The 15,642-nt window shown below is 38.4% G+C and overlaps 1 protein-coding gene across 10 annotated transcripts in view; it reads right to left on the reverse strand.

Moving 5' to 3' along the window:
• Nucleotides 1–15,642, reverse strand: part of ZBTB20 (zinc finger and BTB domain containing 20) — a 708,962-nt gene that overhangs the window by 201,247 nt on the left and 492,073 nt on the right. The window contains exon 1 of one of the 10 annotated variants that reach the window (XM_036017295.1): nucleotides 1,770–2,581. The exons of 8 other annotated variants lie outside the window; for them this stretch is intronic. The gene's annotated coding sequence lies outside the window, so the exon portion shown is untranslated. Of the gene's footprint in view, nucleotides 1–1,611; nucleotides 2,582–15,642 lie in introns of those variants that run through there. One more of the 10 variants, XM_036017294.1, reaches the window with a different exon arrangement.

The following is a 15,642-nucleotide window of genomic DNA, read 5'->3' on the forward strand; positions in this document are numbered from 1 at the left end:
CACTCAAATGCTCCCCCCACCTTTTTAAAATACAAAGAGAAAAATCATGACACAAAATTTATATTAAAAGATATAAATTAAGCAGGTACTTACACCTGACATTCTGTTAGATACTAAACCAAGAGGCCCTGTGGGCACAGTCTGTGTTTTAAAGACTTGGAAAGATCTTGCCATAATATAGATTGAAAAATGTTACTTTTGTCCTTGTCATCACCAACTATTTGCTTAAGAGCATCCAAGATCTTTCACAATCTGGCCCCAATCCACCTCTCTCAATTTTTTTTTGTTTCGTTTTCTTACCACTGTTTCCTTACATTCTGTGACAGGCTATTTGCTCTTCTCTGAACGCGCCTAGGACGGCTTTGACTCAGCCTTTGCTCACAGTTCACACTGGCATCTCCCGAGCCTAGCATAGTATCTTAAACACAGTGTGACGCTTCATTTGTTGAATAAATGCTGTCCATCTATTTTAGGAGACAAAGATGATAGAGAAAAGTTGCTGTATCAGTAAATAAATAGCACCAGAGAGAGGTCAAGGAAAAGTTAATTTTAGTGAGTTTTAGGAGTGGGGGCAAGATGAGCTTTAAGATTAAGAAAACTGATGCTCTTTATTCTTGGGTCTAGCCAATGCTATGAGTCAGTTACTTTTTTGGGAACAAATTTCAACCTCAAGGTTAAATGAACACAAATGCTCTGCCCATCAGCATATAATGAAAAAGCTGCGGCTATTTCCACATCGGTGCAGTAAAATTAAAATATGCAGTGCCTTTCTTAGAGGGATCGCATATGACAAGACTTTTTAAAATAGTCCCCTCTGCCACTCTTGTACAGCAAGAGTTATAAAAACAAAAGTACATGTTTAAAAACTAGGATAATTTCATTTAGGAAAGACAGAGCTGAGGTGTATCATCACAGTTTTCTGACTATAAGAAGAGTTGTTATAAAGAAGATAATAACTGGTATTTTTGTCCTAGAGCAAAACAGTATTGAACTGTCCAGAGTGAAGAACTATGTTAAGACTTAAAGATGAACAACCTAAATGTACAAGTGTTAAATAACCAAATAGATTGCTAAGAGCAGTTAAGAAATTTCTATCTTTACATCTATTTAAACATAGGAAAGATCCTCATGTATTTTGGTCAGAATAAATGCGGCTTTGCCTCCACACTCAGGATGAATTCAATCACTTTTTTCATCTTGTTTAGCTTTATATGATTACAAAATTCCGTAACATGTTGACTCTAAAAGTTGTACAGAATCACAACACAGTTGAATAAAATATATTTACAGTTTGAAAAGTATTAGGCAATACAGAGAATCTGTAAGTTACTAAATTCAAAATAGTATTAAAAAGGGCTTCTTTTCAATTTGGGAATTACAATTCAATTTGCCAAGTGTATATGACACAAAGAGAATTGAGGAAAAATGCTTTGAATCTACCATAGTTTTTAACATAATAATTAGCTAAAGTAAAACATTCTAACAATTAAGTCTTTCCTGTTTGAGACATTTAACCAAATAGTTCATAAACCTGGTATAAATATGCATATAAACTCAATCTCCAATTAAAAAAAAACAGAAAAAAGGCTAGAAAATAATATAAAAACTCACTATTATTATTCCCAGGACTATCTTCGAAGACATCAGTAGAACCAGGGAATGAGTCCTTTTACGTGACCACAATGGGTTCCGTGTGATTAGGAATGTAAATTTAACGACCAGGAAAAGCTCTAACAGGAGAGGCAAGTTACTGGCTTTCTTGTCTTTACCTTGCAGCTTTGGAGCTCAGCAGAAGTGTCCATTACATACAGCACACAGGGTTAGATGAACAGTTCCAATGACCTTGTCTGAACCAAACTCATTTAGAGCAGTTTGCCACATATCTTAAATAGAAGATGAGTCCATTCTATCTGTGGCCCAGATTTGGACTGGATCACTGAACTATTGCCCAACTCTTATAAGCAAAGCACTAACATGTACCAATCAACAGGCAGCCCATAGCTGAGGCATCAGAAAGGTCAAATACACACACATAAGAAATTGGCAGTACATTATAGAAGAGAGGTATTTCTAAAGATGGACTTTGGCTGTTAAAGCCTTTAAGTGTTATTTAACCTTTGTTAGAAAAAAAATCAGTCCCAGTGTAACTTGTAAAGATCTGGTTAAAAAAAGAAATTGAGAGAGAGAAACGTAGTTTTATTTTGCAACCCATTAATTTCATAAGAACATGAATAAAAGAGATAAACTATGCCAATTTCTTCATAGCTGACTTGTTATAGGATACTGTTCTAGTCTTCACTAATAACTGCTTGAGATTGGTTATTACAATGATCAGGAGTTGGGAGGATAGAGGTCTAAGGCCTTCCAAAAGAAACATTTTGTTTAGTATCACAACAGAAAATAAAGGCAACATTGTACTAACTGACAACCTAACTAGGGCAGTGGTTGGTGCATGTAACCATTGCTTTGCTGTTTCAAATGTTAGGAATGGACTGAACAGCAAAGGTATCAGACTAACTAGCAACTTGAATTTTGAAAAGCTTTGGTACAATAAACTGATAATGTAGGTTGTGAGAATTCACAAAACTTACTCTTGGCTTCCCTCCCTCCATCCCTTCTCATTTCCACATCCAGGCCACTCTCAGCTCTCTATCCTCCCAACCCCAGCTTGCTCTCAGTTATCTGAAAATTTATTAATTTAATTGCTTGATACTTTCTCTCAGGGGAATTTGCATTTTCATAACTATCTCTCCTCTACAGTCCAAATTCAGGCTGTTTTCCACAGGCGATGAGGAGGTCTGACAGCAGCATGTGGGGATCTCTGCGTGTGTGTGTGTGTGTGTGTGTGTGTGTGTGTGATGGTGCTGGAGTCTGCTCTGGGCTCTTTCCGTTTTTCAGTTTTACTGTCAAGGAGGTCACCTGCTTCCTCATCTCAAGAAGCCAATGTTTAACTGCAAATCAAGACAGGCATATACATGCATACAACATATATATTTTTTCTTTCAAAAGTGATAAACATTTAGGGACTTTCTATCCATACACACTATGAAGTGTTGTTCCTATGATGTCAGAGTAAGTTAGGCAGAAACATAAATACATAGAAACTTTACTAACATATTCTTTATTAGTGGTTTCCTCATGGTTCATCTCCATTGCTTCCTAGCTCTTTGTTAGCATACGGGCAAGGAGACTTTTTCACAGGATCTTTCTGCCCTAGAAAACTCTGCCTGTGAAATTTGCGTATAAATACCTGAATTCTCCCATTCACCTATCAATGCTTTAGGAATTGAGGATGTTTTCTGTCTGCTCTTTCACCTCCCACTTCATGAAAGGATTAGCTTGTAAACAACCTAGCGGGAATCCTTCAGGGCAAACCATGGCCAGCTGATCTCAGCAGGCAGGGTACCTAAGGCAGTCTCCAAATACAATTATGAAAATGGGAAGGATTCCCTCTTACTTTCAGAAAAAAATTATGTTGTTTTCAAGATGAAACCTAAAAAATAGGCACATCAAAAGAAACTGAGCAAGATACGATTTTAAGAAGAGTCCCCAGAGGTAAATTTAGAAAACTGCCTGATTTGCCAGGGCTTTCTGAAACCTCGGATTCACTTTCAGTGTCTGCACCAGACACTCCGAGGGAAGTCCACTGGACTCTGACCAGTGAAGCCCAAAGTACTCACTTTCTTGTCCCCAAGGGCAATCCATTTGTGCCCCAGAGTCTGAGGGTTTGTAGCTTCCTTTTCATTTTCTAAGTCTGCACGCACATGCATGGTTTCTCCTGCATGGTTTGGTCCTGAGGAAGTGACCCACCCACAATACCACAGAGCTAATTAACCCCATATCGAGCATTTTTCCCCTCATTTCACACATCCACTTAGTGCTTTAAATGACCCAGCAGTGCATGATCAGATGATTTTTTTTTCCCTTCTCAGTGAGAAATTCATGGTGGTGGGAGACTTGGGGTGTAGCTGTTCTAATTCAAACCAGTGTCGTGGCCCTAAAACATTACCAAAAATCATTTTATCAGAGGGTGTGGAAATGTTAAAAAATATTTAAAGTAAACTCTTTCATGTTATTCACCCAACTTATTGATGTTTCTATTTTAAATAACAAGTAATCCATAATAAATACTGAGATAGAGAAGTCTGATCTTTATCCAAAATTTTTTTTAAATCCTATTTTATTGGAAAAAAATTAAAAAGACTTCCAGTCTCCTTCCCTATCTTTAAGAGTTTCAAGAGAAGGTCCCAAAGAGAAGAATAACACAACTCATCTTTTTTCCATTTCAAGGAAAGGAATAGGCACATGGTTTTCCAGATTTTTTTTTTTTTGGCCAAAGTGAGTGCCTTGAAAACTCTAAGATGATCGCTGTTTTCTAACTTTTCGAAAAGGAAAAAAAAGTGAACATGATGATGGAGGGTGATTTAATGGAATCAGCTTGTCAACATGATGAAACCAAAAAAGCTTTAACAGAACATGTCCACATGCTAAAATAAAAAATCTTTAACATAATGTATATTGTGTAGAGTGGTTTTTGTCATGGCAAAAGAAAGGAATATCATTAATTTAGACACTAAGTGTGAGATTCTGCTAAAAACCTCCATGGATAAATCACAGAAGTACATCCTGGCCAGACAAATGGAGCCAGACAATTTCTAGTTCTTTTAGGAGCTATTGAAAGAGCCATGAGATTTTAAGTCTCCCATCTCTGGTACATGAGAAGAAAAATTCTGGGCTAGTTCCCTCAGTTACACTTGTACGTCATGGCTTCAGAGTGTTAAAGAGTTACACATAAGTGGACAGGAAAATGACCTCTCCTCAGTGTCCCATTTAGGCCAGCTGTCAGATCTCTCCCATTCTCAAAAGTATGTGTGGCAAATTTGCCCATTTTGTTTTGTTTAAAAAACTGTTTTAAAATCCTCATCTGAGGATCTCTTTATTAATTTTTAGAGAAAGAAGAGAGTGAGTGAATGAGAGTGATAGAAAAACATGGATCAGTTGCCTCCCATATGTGCCCCGATGGGGCACTGAACCCGTACCCTAGGTATGTGCCCTACCGGGGATGGAGTGTGCAACATTTTGGAGATGCTCCAACCAACTGAACCACTGGGCCAGGGCAAAATTGCCCATTTTGGTAGGATGTGGTCACAGAATGTGCAAGTCTTGTGCGAACTTTCAACCTTGCTTTCCTCTGAGGAGTGATTTAAGCTTCTCAAAGGCATGGCTGCCAACTGGGAGTGTAAGGTGGTTAAAACTGGCCCAACAGGCAAAAGACAGGGTACAGTGAGGCAAAGTTTGATTTTATTTACACTGGTCAGAATTTTACATTTGACACACAGCCTAATTCCAGCACATACACCTTTGCCTCCAGCCTTTTGCTGGAGCTGCCTCATCTGGTCATCCTATAATAGGGTTGTTATGATTTCAAAGACGCTTCCCTGACGACCAGACTTTTTCAGGCTCCTTGGTGCTTGGGATTCCAAGTTTTACCATGGTCTATAAGGCCCAACCCCTTACTACTTCTCTGATCTTATTTCCTATCGCTTTCATGCAAAATTGTTCCAACTGGCAATAGAATAGGGTAACCTAAGAGGGTGGATAGAAATTGGAATGTAAATGGGGATTAAAAGGAATAAATCAATAAAAATTAGTGACTGCACCCTTGTTAAAACTCAACACTTTCACTGGAGAGATAAAAGTATTTATAACTGAACTTAACAATATTTCTGAACTTTCCTTGAGAATTAGTCTAGATAAGGGAGAATATGCAAAGCATTGCCCAGATGGAGGTTGTATTTATTCATTAATTTAACAGATTTTAAAAATTTTATTATTAATCACTGTGCTAATTAGATGCTGTTCTTGCTCTCGAGGATCTTCCGCTCTAATGTATGTTTTAGAGAGTTTTTGTGTCTCCATGATCACTGACAGGTTGTTAGCCCACTTAGGTAAGTTACAATAAATATAACAACCTCCCCATAACAGCTTCTTATTCCATTCATTCTTTTCAATTGCCCTGTGAGATCCATTAAGCCCTCATGAATGACCTGACCCTTTGTGGCCTATATTATCAACTCAGGTAATTTTTACTTAGCTAGGGAACCCTTTCTCCACTCCCAACTACAATTTTTTTCTCAAATAGTCAAGAAAATACTATAAAGGTCATCCTAGAACTACTTAAGTATTTGAAATAGGTCCTTACAATCTTATTTGAAAGCAGTATTTTCTCCTTCTTATGTTTATTTTTGAAACAATTAATGGGGCCTTGGCCCCTAGAAAGCATATCTTGAGCTACAGGCAAATCATGAATCAATGTTCTCATAGACACAACCCTCATTACTCTTTGGGATAGAACAGTTCAGCACCCCACAGAGGATCATAACCTCATGAAAGTCATCTCGATCTCAGAGAGGAATTAATGGAATACATGTCCCTGGTCCCTATGCTCCTTATAAGAAGGTACCTCTCTAACTATTTTTCTTTTCTTAACCTAGCTTTCTTAGGTCAATGTCAGTGAACATGGTATAAACCCTCCTTAACTTGTTAAACTTTTTATTCTTCCTCATACCCTTTTAAACAAAAATGGAAGAATTTAATGTATGTAAAGAGCAGCAAATGTTCTTTCCCTGTTTCTTTTCAGATATTTCCTCCTTATATAAACAATGGTGATGGAATTATAAACACCATTGTTCTACCTCCATGTTAATATTCTTATTATTTTGCATAAACAGAAGTGAATAAATACATACATGACACCAATCAATCCCTTTGTAAAAAATGCAGTTTTCATCATTCTAAATAGTGGAGGAAGAATTAATGAATTCAACATGTTGTTTACCTGTTTATATTTTGAATGTTAATAAAGTAAAACTAAATGATGCTTAAGTTCTTTTCAGACTCACATCAGCGTTAACACTCTCCATGCCAGCATGAGGTTGGGCAGGGTGAGACTAATGGCGCTGGGTCTGGGTCCCCAGGGCCAGAGGGTAAGGGGTGGGCAAGGGGCTTGCTTGGCAGGCTGGAGAGGATGTTAAGCTGCTAGGGCAGGAGATTTTGATCCATTGGATAGGTAGGAGATATTTGCTGGCAGTGAACAAAATATTTTGTTGTAGAACAAATGGCTAGGAAGAAATCATCTGGGGGCATTAGAGGGAGGAATATCAAAACCAACATAGAAGCACTCTGAGGAGAAAAGGGAAATCACTACTTTTTCCCCTCCTTCACTGGTTTTCCTTCTTCCCTAGAGTGCTTCTTCTTTCCATTATCACTTCATGTTCTTCCCCCCTTCATCCTTCAGGTCTTTGTTCTGCCTCTTTATAACAAAGAAGCATTTAGGAGCAACTTAGGGGTCAGTAAAATTTAAAAAATGTATTTTAAAAAAGACATGATAATATATTGTACATTTATATATACAAGAGAATACAATGTATATATGATTGATCATGGACTAGAATCTGGGACTTTTGAGACTTAAAAAATTCATGGTATGTCTGGTCATATTAATCTCCGGACCAGTTGGTTTTTAGCATTGCTGGAAAGAGCTATAAGAGAATCATGAGTAGGAAAAGAAACGGGGGTGGGGGTGGAGGAGGGTGAAATTACATAAGGACATATATTTGAAAGGAAAAGGGACTTTTAAAAATCATCTGTTGAAATGCCCACCCAATTATTTTTTGAACTTATGTGTAAACAATATCATGAGCTTAGGAATTCTCATAGGGTTTAGGACACAACTAAACCCTGTGTATTATGTTCATCGCAGTCACTCAAGCAAGTTAAGGATAACTACGGCATGGTATTTCCCAATGAGTAACATGTTGGTCTGACATACAGAGGCAGGGCCCACAGGAGCAGGGGCCCCCTGATGAATACCAGAGAGGGTACAGAGAGACACCCGTGTTCATGTGAATACATAGGACATGAGAGATTTGTCATGTGGTGTTATCTGCAGGGTATGTAAAAGTATTCCCTAACTAAACACCAACCTTTTAGCCCTGTCTTATTGAAAAAAAGTCCAATACAAAGCTTATGGGAATATTTATTTGGTCATTAGGAGAGGGAAGGTTTGCTGAGACATACAACAACATTCAATGCCTAAAGACAAGAGGAAGCAAGGAAAAGGCTGCCAGCTCTGAAGACTCTCTAACAGAAGAAAATAAAGAATCATAAACTAAGAGAAACAAAAGAGCATGCTTTGAGAAAACATCAGTACACTTTTGGATTCCGAAGGAAAAGTAAACAAAATTAACCTCTTGTAATTATCATCATAGCCCCATGGGAGGTCCCCATTTGTTCTACTTTTACATACATGAGGACATTCTTTTCCTAAGTAAGGACCAGGCTTGTATGATAACGTGGTAATAATAGCAGCCTTAAGTTATTGGCAAAGTTGGGAATGAAACCTTGACCTCCAGACTATGTTCCTAAGGCCAGTCTCTGTCCTCCAGTGTTCAGTCTACTTTCAGTGGTTTCTCTGGGACCAATGGCAAAAGATACGTATGGCAGCAGCAGGCTTCCTTCCTGGAAGACACATGCCTCCAGAAAATAAGTACTCTATCTACTCACCATGACTTTTTGATTTTCACTTTTTCTCTTTTCTCCTAGAGTACTAGTCTCCAGTTCTGTCTCTACCAGTCTAGACCCTCATGGTTGTTAGCCATAAACACATGCACAACTCCATGAGTTCCCTCCTCTGTGGTTCTCAACTGCACCTAGCCAGTCCCTGAGCCCAGATGAACCTGTTCGCATGTGTTCTCCTCAGCTCCGAGGCTACTGAGCAATGCAGGAGGAAAATGATAAAACTGGATGGCCCGATGTACCTCCAGAGTCCTGGTTTTCCACTTGAGCTGGGGTTTCGGAGCTACTTTACAATTCATTTGTTCCTCGTCAGTTTCCTTTTTCATTTCCCAGTTTCCATTTATCACTCTAACTCCGTATAATGCACCTCCTACCCTCCATTCTCACTATTAACCTTGCCCCCCTCCCCCATTTTTTACAGTGAAGACAGAGGCAAACAAATGGCATTCCCATCACTCCGTCTCTGTCAGAACCCACACAGAACATGTCAGAGACTTCCTCTCTGGCATAGATGGCCTTCTCCAGGATCTTATTGTATCAATTACCCCTTCTTTCTTCTATATTTTCCATTTTCCCGCTGCCTGCCAACATGCTTCAGCAGCTCTCATGTAAAACAAACAATAACCATAACTAACAAACAAAAGACTGTATTCTGTGGACCTGATTTTTCCCTCCTTTGTAGCACCTTCCAGCTTCCTAAACTCTGATTTATTCCTCAACACAGCAAAATCTGGTTTCTCTAGCTGTTTCTAATTATAGTTCCAAGGTTACTCAAAAACCTCTGAATTGCTATTCCCAAGGTCCATTCTTTAACCTCACTGTTTTATTTCTTTTTTAAAAAGTCAGATTCATTGATGAACAATTTACATACACTAAATTCACCCTATTTCTACTCTTCCATAGTTCAAGAAATTTTGACTCCTATGCTGGTTTCTTGATGACTGTAAAGTCAAGTCCAAATAGCTTTGGTTCACATACAAACCCCTTCAGAATCTCAACAGTGTTCCCAACATTATCCATTGTCTGGGCACACACCATTTATGTAACAAAATGTGCTACGTACATTCATGCCTCTTGGCCTTTCTTCATGTTTCCTCTCTATAAACACAAGTTTTCATATTATATAGTAAATGCCGTTAATATCACGAAGTCAATTTCCATACAGAATCATAAAATCAGATATTATTTTGATAAGCTGATGTTGTCAAAATAGAAATTAACCTTTAAAATATTACTATCTGAAGATCCCCACTATTTTAGTGTCATGAATTGAACTCTGCTCTCCTCAAATTCATATGCTTCAGTTTTAGCCTCTAGTAACACAGAATGTGACCTTATTTGGGAAGAGTGTCATAGCAGATGTGATAAATAAAGTTAAGATGAAGTAATCCTGAAGCAGGGTGGGTCCCTAATCCAGTATGACTGGTATCCTTTACAAGAGGAAATTTGGACACAGACATGCCCACAGGGAGAACACCATGTGAAGATGAAGGCAGAGAACAGGGTGATGTTTCTATAAGCCAAGGAACACTGAAGATTTCCAGCAAACCACAAAAGTTAGGAGAGAGGCATGGAACAGATTCTTCTTAGAGCCCTGGGCAAGGAACCAACCCTGCTGACTCATCAAATACTCACTGGGTACCTACCATGTACTAGGTACTGGTCTAGGTAGGATATTAAGAAGTATGTCGTGTAGGAAAAATGCAAAATATACTTGTGGAATGAATTAATAAGAAGAGCAGGTTACTGCATTTTTGGTGCACTGATAAGCAATTACTCTATCAATTAACATAGGATTGATTGAATGCCTACCATTTATTCAATCAATATTTATAATCAATACCTACTATGTGTCAAATACCATTTTAGACACAGAGGATAAAGTTATTGATATGACAAGTTCTCCAACTTCGTGAAGCTTAAATTCTAATGAGGGAAACAAACATCAACAAAGAAAACAAAAAATTAAATTACATAATTTTATTTTTTGCCCCACACTGACATAAACATTTATCCTCTAAACCCCCTGTCTCTTGAACGATGCTCTGAGTATTAGTAATACTTAAAAATATTCCTGGCTCTGGCCTGGTAGCTTACTTGGTTAGGGCATAGTCATGACACATTAAGGGTATAAGGCTGTAGGCTGGATCCCGGTCACAGCACATATAAGAATCAACCAATGAGCATAAGTGGAACAACAAACCGATGTCTTTTTCTTTCTATTTCCCTTCCTCTCTCTTTCTCTCTAAAATCAATGCATAAAAATATATATACTCCTAAATACAATGGCCTGTTAGTTCCCTTACATTCCTGTGGTCTCTATATAACCCTGAACTATTCTTAAGATGAATGAACTTTTAAGCAGTTTTCTGGACTTTCTGATTTAAGCACGGTTTTAAGGTTTTACATGTTATTTCAGCATCTATAATATAATGATCAACGCAATGAAGTCTGAGAGTGGGGATGGCACAGGTTAAAAGTATATGGGCAGGACACCCCACAAAGCTGGGTTGCTTGCTCAGTTATTGAATGTGAATTTCTTAAGTACTGCCTGTGTGCCAGCCCCTGTGCTGAAGATAGAACGACAGTGGACAGAGCAGGCATGGCGCCGACCCCCACTGAGCTTGCATCCTAAAGGGAAACACTTGATCAACTCATTGTACAGCCCATCCCTTAATTATGACTGTGGTAAGGATATCATATGACGAGTAGAGGAGAGTACATGGGTCAGGGGCTTTTGTCAGGAAGGGTTTGTGACAAGGCTGCCTTGAGGAAGTAATGCCTGAACACTACTTTGGGGATGGGGAATGGGCATTGGTCTGAGCAGGGATCATGGAATTCTATGCTTCCTCTTCCTCATCTCTTTTCATCTACATGTACACATTTCAAATACTTAAAGTGTTCTTCAAATATACTAAGAACACCAACACTAAGCATGAGAAGGACTCTCCAGAGGAAAGGAGCCAAAAATAGAAGAGAAACCCCCCCTCCTAATCTCACCATTTGTTTTGAAAACACCCAAAATGATTAAAACATATTATAAACTAAAACATATGAACTAATCACTTGCCAAGTTTCATTTTTAAATCAAAGCCGTTTTTGAGGTCCATAAACTGTAAAAGAGTCTTCAAATATGAACTCATGTTTTTCTTTTCTTGGCCCTCAGTTGGCTTGAAGCATTTGCTGTTAGTCTTTATAAAGGAAAAGGGAACCAGCCAGTCAAAAACGTGTGGCGTATGTCCACTAGAATGTAAGCCCCATGAGATCAGGACTTGGTTTGTTCAGAGCTGTATCCCTGATACAACAAAGAGTGCCTGGAAGACAGTAGGGACTCAGTAAACACCTGCTGAATGAATATTCTGGGCCTTTGAAGGAATACTCCAACTCTCTTTTCTTATACCACAATTGTGCTTTAGGCCAGTCATTTTTAACCTGGGGCAAAAATTGCCCCCACCAGGGAACATTTGGCAACGTTTAAAGACATTTTTGGTTGTCAAGACTGGAGAAATTGCGACTGGAATCTAGTAGGCAGAGGCCAGGGATGCTGCTAAACATCCTGCAGTGCACAGGACAGCCCTGCACAACAAACATATATCTGGCCCCTCGAATCTCAACAGGGCCAGTGGTATAGAGCTCTCCTTTTAGGCCCTTTGTTTCTACTGGACTGTACCTGGGAGTGTGGTCCTCCACATGTTTGGGAGGAAGTTCAGTCCTGGAGGAAAGAGCCAGAGGAGTCTCTTGGTTTCATTCGAATTCCCTTCATGACCTAACCAAAGTGTCCTCACTCTAAACCAAGTTCAGAGACAGTCATTTTGGCCTTTTGTCCTCACTAGGTCAAACGTAGTTGCTGGGGAAAGCATCTGAAAAAGTTTGTCTCTACAATGTCAGTGAGCAGTTTTTATATCTTATTGGAATTACCCTGAGCTTATCTAAGAATATATCCTAATTTCAGGTAAAATTAGTGCCCCCACCCCAATCTAACCATTCTATTCATGTCTGGTCAGGATCTGCACATCAGACTAGTTTTACACATGATAAGTAAGATCAACTTTAAGAATTTCACCAAAACCCAATATTGTGCCTGTAGAGCGACCGGGTTTATAGCATCTTTTTTGCTTCCTTCCTTGCCCTGCATATTAAAATAGTAGTATCTGATTCTGGTTTCAATGGGGCAACTTCCGTGGTGCCAGAGGAGTGCGTGTGCCAATTTCCCCACTGTGATGGTGGTTCCAGAAACCTTGGTATTATAGCATGCGTCCCATTGCCATAGAGACTGAACACACTAACAGTGTGGCCTTATGATGGGTGGGAAAGACAAATTTTGCAGCTTTTTTTTTTTTGAGGGATAAAGATAAGACACAAAAAAGAATGTGAGACTGCTAGTAAAGTGGCACAGCAAAGAGAAGTCCCTGAAACCACAGATTCTAGAAATTTGGGACAACAGAGACCATAAGTGCTACTATAAAACAAACTTTCCTGCCTTTGTCAGGAAAATTTCAAGTGTGAGGAAAAAGACCAGACATAAGGTATTCTAAAATAATGAAGTAAATAAAGTGAACCTACCAAGGTATAGAGGTGGCAAAAGTGGTATTGTAAGAAAGCACTTTTTAAATGATTCAAAGCAAGGAAAAAAAAAAAAGGAATCTAGGAGAAAAATAAAACTGGCTGACTTACAGGGAGGCTGGGGCCTTCAAGAAATAAGTGAGACCCTCTGTTTTTGTCCCCGCAAGTGGAGAGAAAAAGAATAAAGATGATTTCCCTCTCACTTTTTAACAAGGGTCTCCTTAAACATCCCAATGGTTTGATGCTCTAACAGATGAATATGATGCACGCCAGTCAAAGAAAGTCTGACAAAACTCTTAGAGAATACATAAATTATGGAACATTGTTCACAATGCCAACAGGTTCATTCCATAGTTTCTTAAAATAATGAGAGCTTAGAGTTCACTGACAGTGTGATCTCAAGTATACTTTTTCTCTGTATACAATTTTGAGGTCTACAGTTATTGTGGAGATAAAAGCATGTCTGAAGTATAAAGGGTCCAAGTGTTGAATTGCAGACTTTTTGAATGGAAACAAAGGTTGGAGATAGGATGCAGTTTGGTGTAGGGGATGAGTAGCAGTAAATTTAAGAGAAAACCAGCCTAGGAAAATGTTGTGTAAGTGCTTATAAGTTCCTTGATGTCCAGGTCTATATTTGGTGATGTCGTAATACTCATACATTATACATATATCCACTGCCCACTGGAATCCATGTCTCCCAATTTTTTTTTATTGTTCAATTACAGTTGTCCCACCTTTTCCCCCATTGTTCTCCTCTGCCCTACCTAACCCCTCACCCCGGATCCCACAGTGAATCCCCTGTTGTCTTTGACCATGAGTCCTCTATTCATGTTCCTTGACTTGCCCCTTCCCTTTCTTTCCCCCATTGTCCCCCTCCCCTCTGCCCTCTAAGGGAAATAAGCCAGGGGCTGAAAAACAAATACCATATGATCTCACCCATAAGTGGAACCTAATCAACAAAACAAACAAATGAGTAAACAGAACCAGAGACATGGAAATAAAGAACAAACATGCCTCCCAATTTTAATCATCATCAATATGTTAATATATCTCAAATCTATATCTTGAGCCATTAGTTTTCTCCTGACCTCTAACCCTCTCTATCAAATGGCCTACTGGAAACACCAAGTGGATCTCTCACTAGGTCCAAAGCTGACTTATCTTCCCCTTCAACATTTCTCTCCCTTCTATGTTCCCTACATAAGCAAAGAGCATCACCATTCACCCATCACCCAAGTCCCCTACCTGGGAACCGTTTGTTGCCTTTCATCACACCTCAAATAATCACCAGATTTGTAATTCAAATGGAATTTCATTTAATAACCAAAGGATGTTTTGGCATAGGAAACCAATATTTACAGTTAGTTGAATTTTAAACTATTATGTGTGTATAGCTATCTATATACACACGTTATTCTACTTAATATCCTAATAATAGCTGTATAAAATTAGAAACATCACTTTCATAAAGGGTGAGGTTACTAGGTAGAAAATTTGCAATCTCAAACTATTTCAATTGTCAGGAGGTTGGAAGAATGAGAGGGTTTGACTTGGGAATAGCTTCCAGAATGATTCTTCCAGAGTCACTAATGAATACACTGATTATTTTCATAATAACAAGAACAATGAGGAATTCTTAGCCTATATCCTACAAAGAGAATTTTATAGCTCATGTCCTCTTTGTTCAAGCTCTACTCTTACCTAATTCTTTTAAGTCACTCTCCACTTTATAGCATGATAAATGTGGACTGTATTTTGTTTTTCCTATCAACCAGGTCTCCTAAGTCTAGTGTCCTTTTATTTATTGAAGTTTGTCACATTTCTAGGTCTCTCATTCCCAGTGTACCACATCAGCTCAGGCCTCCGTTATCTGCCACTTGTGATAACAGTCCATTGTACTAAGTCCTCTTATGTTTCTGAGTCTTTGCACATGTCACTACTTGTGTCTACAACACCCATATTCCCCGATAAACATTTACCAATGAAAAAATAATAAGTGTTTTAGATGTTGCTGTTTTGGGTTCTGAACAGAAATAGTAGCCTATTTAATATTCTGGATAAACCTGCATAAAGTGCTTTTACTTTCAAAATTAATTTTGAAGAATCTGAAAATTTTGCTTTGGAGAATCATGGGGCCCATGCCATGATATTAAGTTTTACATTAATAGACACACCTGCGAACTCAGGGAAAGAAACACTCATTCTTTCTCTTAATTCATCCAGCAAAATATTCACTGAATACCCTTTATGAACCAGGAACTGTTCTAGACCCTGGGGATTTCTTAAAAGTGTAAAGCAGGAAAAAAAACAAACCAAACTGAAAAATGAAAAAGCCAAAAACCCTGCCCTCATGGGTCTTTATATCCCAGGGTAAGAGGAAATAAATATGTAAGTAAAACATACATTATATCTGATGAAAGTATGTACAATTAAGAAAAATGAATTAGGAGGTGGTACAATTTTATTTATTTCAAATATTTTAAGATTTTATTTATTTATTCT

Source organism: Phyllostomus discolor, chromosome 2 (genome assembly GCF_004126475.2).
Source record: "Phyllostomus discolor isolate MPI-MPIP mPhyDis1 chromosome 2, mPhyDis1.pri.v3, whole genome shotgun sequence".
Taxonomy (NCBI): domain Eukaryota; kingdom Metazoa; phylum Chordata; class Mammalia; order Chiroptera; family Phyllostomidae; genus Phyllostomus; species Phyllostomus discolor.